This window comes from Anomaloglossus baeobatrachus, chromosome 5 (genome assembly GCF_048569485.1).
Source record: "Anomaloglossus baeobatrachus isolate aAnoBae1 chromosome 5, aAnoBae1.hap1, whole genome shotgun sequence".
Taxonomy (NCBI): domain Eukaryota; kingdom Metazoa; phylum Chordata; class Amphibia; order Anura; family Aromobatidae; genus Anomaloglossus; species Anomaloglossus baeobatrachus.
The window spans coordinates 372,632,355-372,648,959 of NC_134357.1; the positions used below are offsets into that span (position 1 = coordinate 372,632,355).

The 16,605-nt window shown below is 49.2% G+C and overlaps 1 protein-coding gene across 1 annotated transcript in view; it reads left to right on the forward strand.

Annotated features, from left to right (window-relative positions):
- RETREG3 (reticulophagy regulator family member 3) overlaps positions 1-16,605 on the forward strand; it is a 39,421-nt gene that overhangs the window by 1,296 nt on the left and 21,520 nt on the right. The gene's annotated exons all lie outside the window — the stretch shown is intronic.

The window sequence follows — 16,605 nt, forward strand, 5'->3', positions numbered from 1 at the left end:
GTAGGCGAATGTAGGTAATACCTAGTGATGAGCGGGCACTGCCGTGCTCTGTACTCGTGATAGTTAGTGATGAGCGGGCACTGCCATGCTCTGTACTCGTGATAGTTAGTGATGAGCGGGCACTGCCATGCTCTGTACTCGTGATAGTTAGTGATGAGCGGGCACTGCCATGCTCTGTACTCGTGATAGTTAGTGATGAGCGGGCACTGCCATGCTCTGTACTCGTGATAGTTAGTGATGAGTGGGCACTGCCATGCTCGGTACTCGTAACGGTTAGTGATGAGCGAGCACTAGGTACTTGTAACAAGCAGTTGGATGCTTGGATGGGAGTGACTCTAGTACCCAAGTATAATGGAAGTCAATGGGGAACTCAAGCATTTTTCCAGGAAATCTTCTAGTAAAAAAAAGCTTGCTTCCCCCATTGACTTCCATGATACTCCTTACACGAGTTGTGCCCATCCGAGCATCCAACTGCTCATTACGAGTACCGTGCACCCGATCATCACTCACTGTTACGAGTACCAAGCATGGTAGTGCTCACTCATCACTCACTGTTACGAGTACCAAGCATGGTAGTGCTCACTCATCACTCACTGTTACGAGTACCAAGCATGGTAGTGCTCACTCATCACTCACTGTTACGAGTACCAAGCATGGTAGTGCTCACTCATCACTCACTGTTACGAGTACCAAGCATGGTAGTGCTCACTCATCACTGGTAATTGTTATAGAAGTCAGGCAGGTGGAGAAACTCGAAAGAGGAGTCCGGTCCCCAGATCATAAGCTTGATTGATGTCCCTGAGGAAGAGGTTCATCATCACCAGTTATTTGTGTCAGTCCGGCCTCCGTGACCTGTACAAGTCCTGAGAATGAAGGGCCAGGCAGTGCCTCCAAATCCCTGGACTTCAGCCACCTTTATTCTGACATTGTTCTATGTGACCGGGTAGTTCGCTTTTAGTAAATCATCATCTGACACCGTGACTAACAGCACAGTGTGTACATTATTCACCACCCTCGCTCCAGCTTGTGACTCACGGTATATAGAGACATGGAGGAATATGGAGACAAGCGAGTGTATGGTTTGGCTAGGACCCGACTTAGACAGGTCAGGGGATAAGTCCTTTAATGTCAAGAGTAAAAAATGACACATTTCAGGGATGGCATTGATTCTGGGAAGATTATAGCTGATAGTGATCCCTGCTGATAATGTAATGTACGGTATAGACGTCAGGAGAGCCAAAAATCTACCTTGTTGGATACAACATGCCCAATTTTCTGCAATATTTTAGGTTTTATTTTTCCAGTCTCCACTGGGAAAGGTCACATATAAATGGGACCCTCATCTACACTAAGGCAAGGGTCCCAAACCTATGTTGGGCAGTATAGAGGTGTTTGTAGACTATAGCTGTAGGCCGTGTGTGCTGCCGCTGTCTGACGCTCCTGTGTTCTCTGAATGCCGTGTGTGCTGCCGCTGTCTGCCGCTCCTGTGTTCTCTGTATGCCGTGTGTGCTGCCGCTGTCTGACGCTCCTGTGTTCTCTGAATGCCGTGTGTGCTGCCGCTGTCTGCCGCTCCTGTGTTCTCTGTATGCCGTGTGTGCTGCCGCTGTCTGCCGCTCCTGTGTTCTCTGTATGCCGTGTGTGATGCCGCTGTCTGCCGCTCCTGTGTTCTCTGTATGCCGCGTGTGCTGCCGCTGTCTGACGCTCCTGTGTTCTCTGTAGGCCGTGTGTGCTGCCGCTGTCTGCCGCTCCTGTGTTCTCTGTATGCTGTGTGTGTTGCCGCTGTCTGACGCTCCTGTGTTCTCTGTAGGCCGTGTGTGCTGCCGCTGTCTGCCGCTCCTGTGTTCTCTGTATGCCGTGTGTGATGCCGCTGTCTGCCGCTCCTGTGTTCTCTGTATGCCGCGTGTGCTGCCGCTGTCTGCCGCTCCTGTGTTCTCTGTAGGCCGTGTGTGCTGCCGCTGTCTGCCGCTCCTGTGTTCTCTGTAGGCCGTGTGTGCTGCCGCTGTCTGACGCTCCTGTGTTCTCTGTATGCCGTGTGTGATGCCGCTGTCTGCCGCTCCTGTGTTCTCTGTGTGTGCTGCCGCTGTCTGCCGCTCCTGTGTTCTCTGTAGGCCGTGTGTGCTGCCGCTGTCTGACGCTCCTGTGTTCTCTGTATGCCGTGTGTGATGCCGCTGTCTGCCGCTCCTGTGTTCTCTGTGTGTGCTGCCGCTGTCTGCCGCTCCTGTGTTCTCTGTAGGCCGTGTGTGCTGCCGCTGTCTGCCGCTCCTGTGTTCTCTGTATGCCGTGTGTGATGCCGCTGTCTGCCGCTCCTGTGTTTTCTGTGTGTGCTGCCGCTGTCTGCCGCTCCTGTGTTCTCTGTAGGCCGTGTGTGCTGCCGCTGTCTGCCGCTCCTGTGTTCTCTGTAGGCCGTGTGTGCTGCCGCTGTCTGCCGCTCCTGTGTTCTCTGTAGGCCGTGTGTGCTGCCGCTGTCTGACGCTCCTGTGTTCTCTGTATGCCGTGTGTGATGCCGCTGTCTGCCGCTCCTGTGTTCTCTGTGTGTGCTGCCGCTGTCTGCCGCTCCTGTGTTCTCTGTATGCCGCGTGTGCTGCCGCTGTCTGCCGCTCCTGTGTTCTCTGTAGGCCGTGTGTGCTGCCGCTGTCTGCCGCTCCTGTGTTCTCTGTATGCCGTATGTGATGCCGCTGTCTGCCGCTCCTGTGTTCTCTGTGTGTGCTGCTGCTGTCTGCCGCTCCTGTGTTCTCTGTATGCCGTGTGTGATGCCGCTGTCTGCCGCTCCTGTGTTCTCTGTATGCCGCGTGTGCTGCCGCTGTCTGACGCTCCTGTGTTCTCTGTATGCTGTGTGTGCTGCCGCTGTCTGCCGCTCCTGTGTTCTCTGTGTGTGCTGCTGCTGTCTGCCGCTCCTGTGTTCTCTGTATGCCGTGTGTGATGCCGCTGTCTGCCGCTCCTGTGTTCTCTGTATGCCGCGTGTGCTGCCGCTGTCTGACGCTCCTGTGTTCTCTGTATGCCGTGTGTGATGCCGCTGTCTGCCGCTCCTGTGTTCTCTGTGTGTGCTGCCGCTGTCTGCCGCTCCTGTGTTCTCTGTATGCTGTGTGTGTTGCCGCTGTCTGACGCTCCTGTGTTCTCTGTAGGCCGTGTGTGCTGCCGCTGTCTGACGCTCCTGTGTTCTCTGTAGGCCGTGTGTGCTGCCGCTGTCTGACGCTCCTGTGTTCTCTGTAGGCCGTGTGTGCTGCCGCTGTCTGCCGCTCCTGTGTTCTCTGTAGGCCGTGTGTGCTGCCGCTGTCTGCCGCTCCTGTGTTCTCTGTAGGCCGTGTGTGCTGCCGCTGTCTGCCGCTCCTGTGTTCTCTGTAGGCCGTGTGTGCTGCCGCTGTCTGCCGCTCCTGTGTTCTCTGTAGGCCGTGTGTGCTGCCGCTGTCTGCCGCTCCTGTGTTCTCTGTAGGCCGTGTGTGCTGCCGCTGTCTGCCGCTCCTGGGTTCTCTGTAGGCCGTGTGTGTGCTGCTTCTCCTTCGCTGCCGCTGTCTGTTGCCCCTGTGTTCTCTGTATGCCGTGTGTGTGCTGCTTCTCCTTCGCTGCCACTGTCTGTCGCTCCTGGGCTGTTGCATCTTCCAAACAGTTACAACTCTTTGACATTCTTGGGAACAATACCAGTAAGTTTGCTTTTACTTTCAGAGAGCGGTCATTACCATTTTCCCTCACATGTCTGGGCTATAGGTATCTGCACGTATTCGGTCAGGAGGCTCCCGCTCCCTCAGGACACGGCTTTGTTCGCTGTCTGATCTGTAGAAGCGAGCCCCGGGCAGGCCAGGATCAGATTTCCCAACCGGTTTAGTTGATGGCAGGTTTTAAGCCTTTGCAAGTTTTCGGATAAGGAGTCTTAAGATGAACTTCTGAATTCTTGGGGTTAGATTGTGGGCACATAAACCATAATCATCTGATTCCACCATGTCCCATTCCCTGGGGTTTTCCTGGCAGACACATCAGACAATATTCTATCCCCCCTGAACCTGTGGACAGGAGCCGCATCGGCCAAACGTTTATCTAATCCTGGACAATTCGCGTAGGGTCTGTGCACAGCGCGTTGTTTTTAGGTGGGCGAAGAGCGAACACGGCGAGATTTTAAAGAGGAAGACACTTCAGGAAACGCAGAGGTTTTTTTTTTTCTTTTTCTAGTAACTTCCTGAGCACTCATTGTTTTGAGACGCTTTTTTTTTTTTTTTCTTCAGTAGTTTAAAGAGGAGCAACCAACGGGATTTTTCTATATAAACTAAAGCCAGTGCTATACTGGCGCTATCATACTGATTCTATACATACCTTTATTTGTGAGATCGGAGGTATAGTTTCTGAAATATAGTCAAGTAAAGTTTGTGAAATTCACTGTCACTGGATAAGTGCAACAGAATATGTAATAGGTGGGTGGGTTTTGCTAGTTATTCCCACCCCTGTCTGTCTGCCTGTCCTTCCTCCCCCTGTAATAAGAGACAGAGGTGGGAAGGACATCCATTCTCTGATGATCTATATTGATGACACAATTGCGGCTCCATTATTTCTAAGTGCATTGGCCCCAATTCATCAAGACTGGCTTTTTTTATGCTGCTCTTGGTGAGGGGGTGATGTGCAAGGCACCTGATTCATTAAATGGGTTGTCCACTACTAGGACAACCCTCTCTGATTCCACGTTTTCCCCAAGTAAAATGAAAAGAAGCCTATGCTCACCTCCGCAGCTGGTTTGGTTCCAGGAGTGCCACGGCTCACGTGATGGTGTGAAGTCACACGAGCTCTGTGTCCAATCAGTGCTGGCTTCTGTCTCCCCACCTTCCGATAATCAAGTTAATCAACTAGCAGAGAGCACGGTGGCCGCCACTGACTTCCTTTTTTCATTGCTCCTGTGTCCAAAGGTGGGGAGTCACGTCACGTGAGCCCCGAGAACAAGAGCCCAGACACCGCTGGAACGGTGCCGGTACAGGAGGTGAGCTTAGGCTTTTTTATTTTACCTGCTGGAAACATAGAATAGTAATAGTGGACAACCCCTTTAAGAGGCATGCACCTCTAATAAAATCGAGCGAGATAAGTGGCGTGCGCCTCGCCTCAAACTTTACTGAATTCAGAATGAAGTAAGCTTTGTGGCGTAAGGTACGTCGCTGCTGGCTGTGATTTTGACAAGTGGGGGATCCTCATGCCCCCTTCCTGCCCCAGCTTCTCCCACTTTGTCAGAGATGGACAAAAATTGTGTGAAAATGGCAAAAGTAGCAAAAATCCTGCGCAGCCTCGCATTGCGCTAAACCTTTACAACTTTTCAAAGATTTCTGCTCCAGAATTCTGGCATAAAAGCTTTGGTGAATCGGGGCCTTGGTGTGGTTTGTTACTCTGTTGGGGGCATGTCCAGTATTTTAGGAGCACACTGTGTCACGGGATGATGACTGGTCTCCTCCATGATGTCTAGTGGTTGATTTCCCGCTGCAGCCTCCCTGGCAGGTGGGATTGAATTATAACTGGGTATCCAGGGCTGTGGAGTCGGAGTCGGAGTCGTGGAGTCGGAGTCGGAGTCGGAGCTCATTTTGGTGGAGTCGGAGTCGGAGTTGGAGTCGGTATAAAATGCACCGACTCCGACTCCTAAAATATATAATAAATTGGGGACAGGAGTGCAATGCAGAATGTGCTGAATATTTTACTAAATAATAACATTTAGTATAATGCTTATATTTAAGTGAAAAATTTATTGTAGTATAATGTGAACATCAGACATTTAATTGTTTTTATGATACAATAATCAAGATATTTGGATAGAACATAAAATATTTATTGGATACAACTTTAGAACACAAAAAACTAATAAATTGTAAATATGTAATATTATATATATATACACAGTGTATATACACACACAAGATATATATGTAATCTACTGTATATTACATAGTGTATTACATATTTACAATTTATTACAGTTTTTTGTGTTCTAAAGTTGTATCCAATAAATATATTTTATGTTCTATCCAAATATCTTGATTATTGTATCATAAAAATTATTAAATGTCTAATGTTCACATACACATATTCATGTACTACAATAAATTTTTCACCTAACTATAAGCAATATATGTAGGAGTCGGAGTCGGAGTCGGAGTCGGAGTCGGAGTCGGAGCCGGAGCCGGTGCAAGAGAATTTGAGGAGTCGGAGTCGGAGTCGAAGGTTTGGCTTACCGACTCCACAGCCCTGTGGGTATCCCATGTTTTTGTCCACAGACCACATGTTCTGTTACTACAGTGCCTTGGAAAAATAATTTGAATCACATAACAACATATTCCACAGCACTTTACAATTCAAACTTAAAGGGAATCTGTCAGCAGGTTTTTGCTACCTCATCTGACAGCAAATATAATGTAGGCAAAGAGATTCTAAATTCAATGGTGTATCACATAATTACTGGCTCAAGTCATTCTTTTACAATCAAAGAATTGAGCTTTCAGCATGTAGCTGAGCTGGGAGAGCCACTCGATAAAGATTGTGAGGTGTCAATCTGCAGGTAGTATGGGGGTCTGCAGTGCATGCATTTCTAATCCTGTAATGTTAATCACAGGGTTATAAAGCCACTAGGTTACATAAAAAAATTGCACACACTCTTATAAGAGAAGCACAGTTGCTTTTTGTTTCTTAACCCTTACAGCATGCTGTCCTCAGCTTACATAGCAAAAACCTGTTGAAAGATTTCCTTTAAATATGTTTTATGTGATATGCAAGTATTTGTGAAGCGTACAGGAAATGATAGCCCGGTTCTCATCTTCCTATATTTGCATGTTTCAGACATGAATACTGATGAATACTTCGGAGCCAAGACAGGGACTGTTTTCAGATTTATATTTTTAAAATAATTAGAAAACCATGTATCCTTCATTTACTCTTCACAAATACTTGTTACATAGTGTTGGTATGTCACATAAAATTCCAACAAATTATATTTAAGTTTTTGGGTGTAACGTGGAAAAAATGTGGACAAGTTCACAGGGTATGAATACTTTTTCAGGGCACTGTGCGTAGCAAACTGAACATAGGACACATTGTATCCAGGAGAACTAAGTGGTTAGTGAATCTGAAAAAAATTCCGCAATGAGCAAATACTGCCGGAGGCTTTGACCAAAGCTCCCTTATAAATGGAGTTCTTCTTTTTGGACAAGCCCTACTTGTTAGAAGGGTTCCTTGACAGTAATCTGATTACAACGTGTTTCCCTGCTGGGATCCTCTGCAATCAGCTGTACCCTTTGTGGATACTATGCAATGATTGTTTAGTTTTCCGGCAGCGCCTCCACAGGTTATATACGGCATTACACTGTGCTCATGGAAATCTATGGATTATGTGAGTTGTGTATTCATAGGGACTATGAGCACATTTACATATGGAAGTAGTGGCATGGCTGTGTAAGCGCTTGCCTCAATATAAAAATAATTATTTTTTTTAGAAATCTAATGTACCAGTTCTGAGAAATCTAGTATAGAAGCCATATGCAAATCAGGCTGCAAGTGCACTTGGGGGCGTGTCTGTACTTCAGCTGCCTCTTCCAGTCCATTGACCACACCCCCTAGTGCACTTGTAGCCTCATTTGTATATGACTTCTACACTAAATTCCTCATGACTGGCATATTGGATTTTTGTCGAAAAGGTTTTGTGTTTATAGGTAAGCAAAGGCCTACACAACCATACAATACTTCCATATCTAAAAAACGTGTTGACTGGTTCCCTTCAAATCCTAACGCCATTCAGCCCTGTATTTGATTGTAAACATATGACTCCTGTATAGCTTTGTATAATAGATCTATGATATTATAGGGCTTTGGTGAAAATGTTAAATGTTCTACCTAATTGTGTAAGGGAAGGCTCTCGGATTGGGATGATTTGGAGTAGCTCTGTGGGATCTTCATTGGCTGATGGTTCAGATTAGCGTACCCATAGGAGACTTGATATACATTTTTCATCCCCATGTCTTGCTGTCTGGTGGGTAGCTGTCAGTCTTCCCTATGATGTTGGTGTCCGGCTGTGAGTGACCTTTCCTCTGTTTTCTGAATGTCAGGATGTGCTCTCACTTCCAGTAAATCACATGGATTGCAGCTCGGTCCATCACTACACAAGTTCATGCTTTGCGATTTCCTAGGTTTTGTTCATTCTGCACAGATTTTTTTTTTTCCCCGTGACATTGTCATATCTGTAGATAATGGAATAAACCTCACTTTATGTGAGAATCTGCCGATTATACGGTGATGAGCAGCGCTATCTAGACACTGCCCATTCCTCCTTGTAGATTGCTTTTACATGGCGATCCTTCTGTGCTGTCTTAGGCTAGGTTCACATTTCTGTTGTTTATGATCAGTCACAATCCGCCGCTAAACAACGCAATCCGTTTGGCAGATTCCGTTGTCCCCCTTAGACTTGTATGAGCGGCGGATTGTGACTGATGCCCCTGCGTTGCATCCGCCGCCCGACTGATCAGTCGTGGATCGACTGACTGGGCGGCAGGAACGCAGAGTGTAACGTTTTTTTGAGCAGCGGAATCCTTAGGATTTCGCTGCGCATGCTCTCTCTCGGCTGCCGAACGATCAGCTGATCGCCCGGCAGCCGCCTTCTGTGAGCAATCAGCTGATCACTCGGCGGCCGTTCTGCTGTGAGCGATCAGCTGATCACTCGGCAGCCGCCTTCTGTGAGCAATCAGCTGATCACTCGGCGGCCGTTCTGCTGTGAGCGATCAGCTGATCAGCCGCTGGCCGGCTAATGAGAGCAATTAGCTGATCGTTCACAATAGCCGGCCGCTGGCTTTTGAGAGCGAACAGATGATCTCCCCACGGCTGGCTATTGTGAACGATCAGCTGATCACCCGGCGGTCGGCTGCTGTGAGCGATCAGCTGATCGCTCTCTTGCTCACGTTTTACAGCGGAATCCGACAATGAATTCTTATTCTTGTCATCCGTTGTACAACGCATCAGTCACAAGCGTCAAGCAACGCATGTGACTGATGAAAAACAATGGAAATGTGAACCTAGCCTTACATGCAGTTCTTCATTTTTATGTCGTAGTGTATCACACAGTTCTCTTTCCCAGCTGATGCTGAACTTCTTATGAGAAAATATTGCGTTTGATTCATCAATTTGATACAAAATGATGGGTAAGAAGCTCCGGTGTAAACATTTTAAAAAAACGCTCTGCAGCAGGTAGTGAGTTTTACTAGAAAATAAATATTTTTAGTCACTATACACTGTTTTATTGGTGACTGGATTTTATATCTATATCTCATTGTATACTATAAGGAGGGAAGAACAGAGGGCAATGTAGACACGTTGTGCTGCAGCTTTCCAGTAAGTGTTTATCTCACCCCAGTGCTGCATTCACAGCTACACTGCTCAGTCCTGCTCTATAATGTCTTTTATATCATTGTGGCTTGTGAACATGTGCTACATACAGAGGAGAGCAGGGATGCCTCATGTCTGTGTGTTGCAAGTGCGGTGTTAACCCCTTGTTTACTGTACACTACATTTCTTTCTCTCCTAAGTTCTTCTACGCTTGGGTCCCCTTTGTACTGTCCAGGTGGTGCCCCCTCCCATCTGTTCTATAAATGATTAATTGCCCATTAGTCATTAACCTGCTGGCTGATCAATCCTCATATGTCTTTCCTGCCATTCAGCTGCCAGGCTTTATGTCTCCGAGCTCATTTCTGTATTGTCTGTGTGCTGCGGATTATTCTGCTTTCATAAATGGCAGAAGGAAACCGTGGATCTGTGTCGCTAATGAGTTTTCTCAATTCTTCGTTCCTTCTGCGTTGTCGGAGCATTTTCATCACCTGGAAATCTGTCAGTTTTGGAGTTATGAAACATGTCTTGGTCACAAGTTAATAAAAAGTGAACCTGTCACCCCGCACCCACCATAATACAACAGTGCCAGAGCCCCTTATCTCAGTACTGTATGTGTTCTACTGGAAAAAGTGTGGATGTCACCATTTCCATTGTCAAACGAGTGGCAGCGTATTGCCAAGCCAAACGGTAACAACCTGTTATCTATTTAGCCCAAATTTCTCATTAGAAATCGCACAGGCTAGTATTGAAGGCATTAGGATAGGCCATCAGTATAAGTTTGGTGGGGGGTCCAACTCCTGATTCCCCATCCCACAATTCATCAGGAATGTAGGCAACTGATACCCAGATTTTCAGACTGCCTTTCTCTTCTCTAAGGCTAAGTTCACATTTCCGTTGATTTGTATCAGTCACATGCGTCGCTTGACGCATGTGACTGATGCGCTGTTCAACGCTGTACAACGGATGACAAAGAACAGAATTCTTTGTCGGATTCCGTTGTGTGCGGGGGGCGGAGTTCTGGGGCAGAGCCGAGCGGGGGGCGGGGCCAGGCGCTGAGGATGTCAGTAGAAGTGCTGCGGTCTGCATGGCTGGGGACAGGTGAGTGTATGTGTGAGTGAGTGTGTGTATGTGCATGTATGTATGTATGTATGTATGTGTGTGTGTGCACATGCAAAGTGCGGGAGGGGGCGGAGCCGAGCAGGGGGCGGGGCCAGACGAGGGTGTCAGTGCTTGTCTGCATGGCTGGGGACAGGTGTGTGTGTGTGTGTGTGTGTGTGTGTACATACATGTGCAGAGTGCGGGAGGGGGCGGGGCCGAGCGGGGAGGTGTCGGCCTCCCTGCACACGTAACCAGCCTAAATATCGGGTAACAGCAAAGCACCCGATGTTTACCTTGGTTACCCGATATTTACCTTGGTTACGGGCCTACACCGCTTAGCGCTGGCTCCTTGCACCGTAACCAGGGTAAATATCGGGTAACCAACCAAAGCTGGTGACGTGTGCAGGGAGCCAGAGAGCATGCGCAGCGAAATCCGACGGATCTCGCTGCTCAAAAAACGTTACATGCTGCGTTCCTCCCGCCCGGCGGTCAGTCGTTCCACGACTGATCAGTCGGGCGGAGGGTGCAACGCAGCATCATCAGTCACAATCCGCTGCTCATACAAGTCTATGGGAGCAGCGGAATCCGCTAAACGGATTCCGCTGTTTACAAGAGCAGCGGATTGTGACTGATAGATTTTAGCGGAAATGTGAACTTAGCCTTAGTAATTTGTCTGGAAGCTGTAGTCTATGTAGGACATGCGTTTTCTGAACCAACAACGTTTGCTGCTGGTGTTGCAGAGGCAGCAAGCGGGAGTGGACCACAAAGGCGACCTGGGCTTACCATCTAGTAGGAGGGGCTTAACTAAGAAACTGTCGTGAGGCGGACGTTTACCACTCCCAGGGCAGTAACCGGGATTGTGTCAGCTGACCCCTAGGACAGAAGACGGACTCAGGTATAGGCACAAGTGCAGGCATGACTGAGACAGATAGGTGGGTACGAACAGGTATGGTGGGCAACACAGGGACAGATAGGTATGGAAAGGTGGGCACTGGAACAAGTGACACACACAGGGTTAACTGGACCTGGCAACTAGCTAGACTGAAAGACTAACTAGGAGTAGGAGCCTTGAGCAGGCACCTCCCCTAATGTGAGGGTGCCTTAAGTGCTTAGTGCCTCTCAGCTGTACGCTGAGAGACATTTCCGGGAAATGGCGCACCAGCCCTTTTAAGAGGAGGGCAGGCATGCACGCAGTGCCTTAAACACACTTCCGGGAGACCTGAGCTACGTGCACAGGCCCCGGGAGGGGAAGGAGCACATATAGATGGTTGCAGAGCAGCAGGGGAGAAAGCAACCCGGCCGGGATGCCCTGCAGGGAAGCCAGCGCTTCATAACCAACTCCCCTTACACGCTACTCTTCACCAGGCCTGAAGGAGGTCTCTTGGCCGGTGGAAGGGGTAAACTGGATTGCTGCTTGAGGGAGCTTCTTCCTGGGCCCTGAAAGCAAGACAGCACTGTTCTTCAGGGTAGTCATCACTGGGGCTTCAGGAACAAGGCAACTTTTGCAGCAATTCTGCTCCCAATGAAGCACCTCTCCGAATTTCCAGTCCATGGCTCGCTTGTGGATATGGAGCGAAGGCAGACCCAGGACCAGTGGACAAGACAAGTTCGGAAGAAATAGAAAAGAGAGAGTCTCCGTATGCGAAACTCCCACTTGAAGTTAAACCTCCTCGGAAGCGAAGCGTATAGGTTCCGTCCACAGTGTTCCATCCACTGAAGTCAGTGTCGAGATCTGGAAACGATCCATCACTGCCTGTTGAATATAGTTCCTTCCAGATCCGGTATCTAGGTGGGCCAACTCCGAGAACCGAATACCGTTATGCAATACAGATACAGTCAATGAAAATACATTCTCACCAAGGGTCACTCCTCCGACTGACCTTAGGCAGGAGGATCCCGGCCGTACTGGACACGCATGAATGAAGTGTTCTGTACCTCTACAGTAGAAACACAGAACCATGACTCAACGGTGGACTCAACGTTGTTCAGACATCTTAACGTGGTCAACCTCCAATACGTTCAATAGAAGGAGCAGCAACAGAAAGCTGGGACAACCATGACTTCTAGATGGATGGAGCTGGATGGATAAGCCCCCTGTTACATTTCACCTCGATAAATTGCTCCTGAATCCTGAGGTTGACCCAGGTAGCCAAGGAAACTGGGTCGTCCAGAAAAACGGGAATATCATGGCCTGACAGTTCATGCTTTATTTTCCCAGACAAGCCTTTCTGAAAGGTGTCCACCAGCGCCTGATTATTCCAGTCTAGTTCCAAGTTAAGGGTGCGGCACTGAACAGCATATTGTCCAACAGTCTGTACGCCTTGACATAACTGCAGGAGGGAAGACACGGCTGTTACGACGCAACACTGTTCATCGAAAACTCTCTGGAAGGCCTCCATAAAGTCTAGGACGTTGGAGGTGACCGGATATCGTCTCTCCCACAGGGGTTTGATCCCAGCGAGAGCCTCCTTGCCGAATTGCGACATCAGTAAAGCCACTTTGGTCTGAACCCTTGGCATTACTTGGGATCACTATCAAAATGTGGAGGAGCAGACAAACAGGGCCAATATTCTCTCAGTGCCAGAGCTGCAGGCTGGATGGATGCCAGCGAACCAGCTGGACCTAGGTCGTTCAGGCGAGTGTTAACGGTCCGCAGAAAGGACAGAATTTTTTTTCTTGCTGTTTCTGCATTTGTGATATCTCACAACACCTCGCTGGCAGTGAAAGGATGTTAGTTAGTGGAGTCCATGGCCTGTGCAAATTGTAACGCTCGCCGCAGGTGTTGGAGAGGTGGTGAGCGGGAGTGGACCCACTGGACCACAGGGGGGATCCGGGCTTAACCTTTAGTGGGAGGGGCTTAACTAACCGACTGCCGCGAGGTGGACGCCAGGTACCACTCCCAGGTCAGTGACTGGGACTGTGTCAGTTGACCCCCAGGATAGAGAACGGACTCTGGTATAGGCACAGGTGCAGCAGGTAAAGGCGGGATGACTGAGGCAGACAGGTGGGTACAAACGGGTATGGTGGGCAACGCAGGGATAGATGAGTATGGGAAGGTGGGCACTGGAACATGTGACGGACAAAGGGATAACTGCTCCTGACAGCTAGCTAGCAGACTAAAAGACTAACTAGGAGCGTTGCGCAGGCACCTCCCCTAATGGGAGAGTGACTTAAATACTTAGTGCCTCTCAGCCATAGGCTAAGAGGCATTTCCTGGAAATGGCGAGCTGGCAGTTTAAGAGGAGAGTAGGTGTGCGCGTGCGCCACAATAACACTGCCAGGAGACTTGAGCTGTGTGTGCAGGCCTTGGAAGGGGGAGGTAGCGGGAGCCATGTGGACGGCCGGAGGCAGAGGGGGAGTAAGCAACCTGGTCAGAGCGGTGAGTAAAGCTGGTGTCGCACATAACGACAACGACATCGCTGTTACGTCACCATTTTCTGTGACGTAACAGCGACCTTGTAAGTCGCTGTTATGATCGCTGCTTAGCTGTCAAACACAGCGACGCAGCAGCGATCATAACGTCACTACATGTGCAGAGAGCAGGGAGCCGCGCACACTGCTTAGCGCTGGCTCCTTGCTCTCCTAGCTACAGTACACATCGGGTTAATTAACCCGATGTGTACTGCAGCTACATGTGCACAGAGCAGGAGCCAGCACTAGCAGCAAGAGCGGCGGAGGCTGGTAACGAAGGTAAATATTGGGTAACCAGGGAAAGGTCTTCCCTTGGTTATCCGATGTTTACAGTGGTTACAGCTTTCCGCAGCTGCCAGATGCCGGCTCCTGCTCTCTGCTCGCTTCATTTCGTCGCTCTCTCGCTGTCACACACAGCGATGTGTGCGTCACAGCGGGAGAGCGACGCCGAAAAAATGAAGCAGGACATACAGCAACGACCTCACAGCAGGGGACAGCTCGTTGCTGGATGTCACACACAGCGACAGCGACGGGACGTCGCTGCAACGTCACAGAAAATGGCGACGTCGTTGTTGTCGTCGCTGTGTGTGACACCACCTTTAGGCTACATGCGCACGCTGCTTCTTTTTCGTGTTCACAAACTGCAGCCAAAACTGCACCTTGTCAGAGAGAGCCTGGAAATGTCACAAAAAATGTAGGTGCTTTTTTGGTGCATTTTTGCTGCTTTTTTTGGTGAGTTTTTGGCTGCAGTTTTGTCAACAATTGTTTCATGTATTTTTCAGTTCAAACAAGCCCATAAAGCTTGTTGAATTGAAAAAAAAAAAAAATTAGAAATAAATAATTAAAAAAAACGGCGTGCGGTCCCCGCCAATTTTAATGCCAGCCAGATAAAGCCATACGGCTGAAGGCTGGTATTCTCAGGCTGGGGAGCCCCACGTTATGGGGAGCCCCCCAGCCTAACAATATCAGTCAGCAGCCGCCCAGAATGGCCGCATCCATTAGATGCGGCTGTTCTGGGACTGTACCCGGCTTTTTCCGATTTGCCCTGGTGCGTTGGAAAATCGGGGTAATAAGGAGTTATTGGCAGCCCATAGCTGCCAATAAGTCCTAGATTAATCATGTCAGGCGTCTATGAGACACCCTCCATGATTAATCTGTAAATTACAGTAAATAAACACACACACCCGAACAATCCTTTATTAGAAATAAAAAACACAAACATATACCCTCATTACCAATTTATTAACCCTGACAAACCCCTCCATGTCCGGCGTAATCCACAGTCCTCCAGCGTCGCATCCAGCTGTGCTGCATGGAGGTGACCGGAGAAGCAGCAGACACCGCCGTTCCGGTCAGCTCCACGCAGCAACTGAAGAGAGCCGAGCGATCAGCTGAGCTGTCACTGAGGTTACCCGCGGCCACCGCTGAATCCAGCGGTGGCCGCGAGTAACCTCAGTGACAGCTCAGCTGATCGCGCTACTGCGTGGAGCTGACAGGAGCGTGGAGGACGGGACTATCAGCGGCGGCGGTGGCAGCGAGAGGGGTCCATCATCTCCCCTGTGCGGGGACAGCGGTACTTCGGGGAACACGTGGAGGACGGGACTATCAGCGGCGGCGGTAGCGAGAGGGGGATGGACATTGGCAGCTAAAAACATTGATTTTTCCCTCTCGCTGCCGCCACCGCTGATAGTCCCGTCCTCCACATCATCTCCCCTGGGGACAGCGGTACTTCGGGGAACACATGGAGGACGGGACGGGACCACTTGCCTGACCTCACTTCCTGACAAATCACCTGCGTTTTTGGTACCAAAAACGCAGGTAAAAGGCAGGTAAAATGCACCACTTTTGATTAGCATGCATTTTTTCTGCGTTTTTGATGCCCTCATTGATTTCAATGGGTGACAAATGTTGACAAAAACACAGGAAGAATGAACATGCTGCAATTTTTTTGTCACAAACTTTTGACAAAAAAAACGCTGACAAACTGCAATGTGCGCATGACAAATCTGACTTCTCATGGACTTTGCTGGGAAGTCAAATGTCAGAAAGTTCTGCTGACAAAACTGCAGCCAAAAAAGCAGCAAAAAAAGCAGCGTGTGCATGTAGCCTAAAGGCCCAGTCACACACAACGACTTACTAGCGATCCCGAAAACGATGCGACCTGATAGGGATCGCTGGTAAGTCGCTGGGAGGTCGCAGGTGAGATGTCAGTCAGATCTTACCAGCGATGCAGGAACAATACAGGTCGCAGTAGTGACCTGTATAACGATCTCAGCAGTCACTGTGACCCTGTCACACAGTGTCAAACACAGCGATGGGTCCTGCCCAGCAGGACATCGCCTTTGAAGAAAATGGCCTGGACCATTCAGCAACGACTAGCGATCTCACAGCAGGGGCCTAATCGCTGGTAAGTGTCACACATAACGAGATCACTAACTGGATAGCTACTGCGTCACCAAAACGGTGACTCAGCTGCGATCTCGCTAGCGATCTCATTATGTGTGACAGTACCTTTAGTCGGCTACTCCTCATCCTTTTGTTCTACGGGAAGATAAGCCACTGCCAGATTTCTCTGCCAGCAGCTTCCTATCTGCCGACACCGACGTTCCTGTATATGGGGGAGTTGGGAGATGGCTGAGGCCAACTGATGAGATATCTAATGTGTATGGCAGCTTGTCACTGTGCAGATGTGTTTGTGAATGAAGTGTATGGGCACAGGTGGTAACGTCACCCACCAGTGCCATCTTGTCTACTTCATCCAGAAGCAGCAGG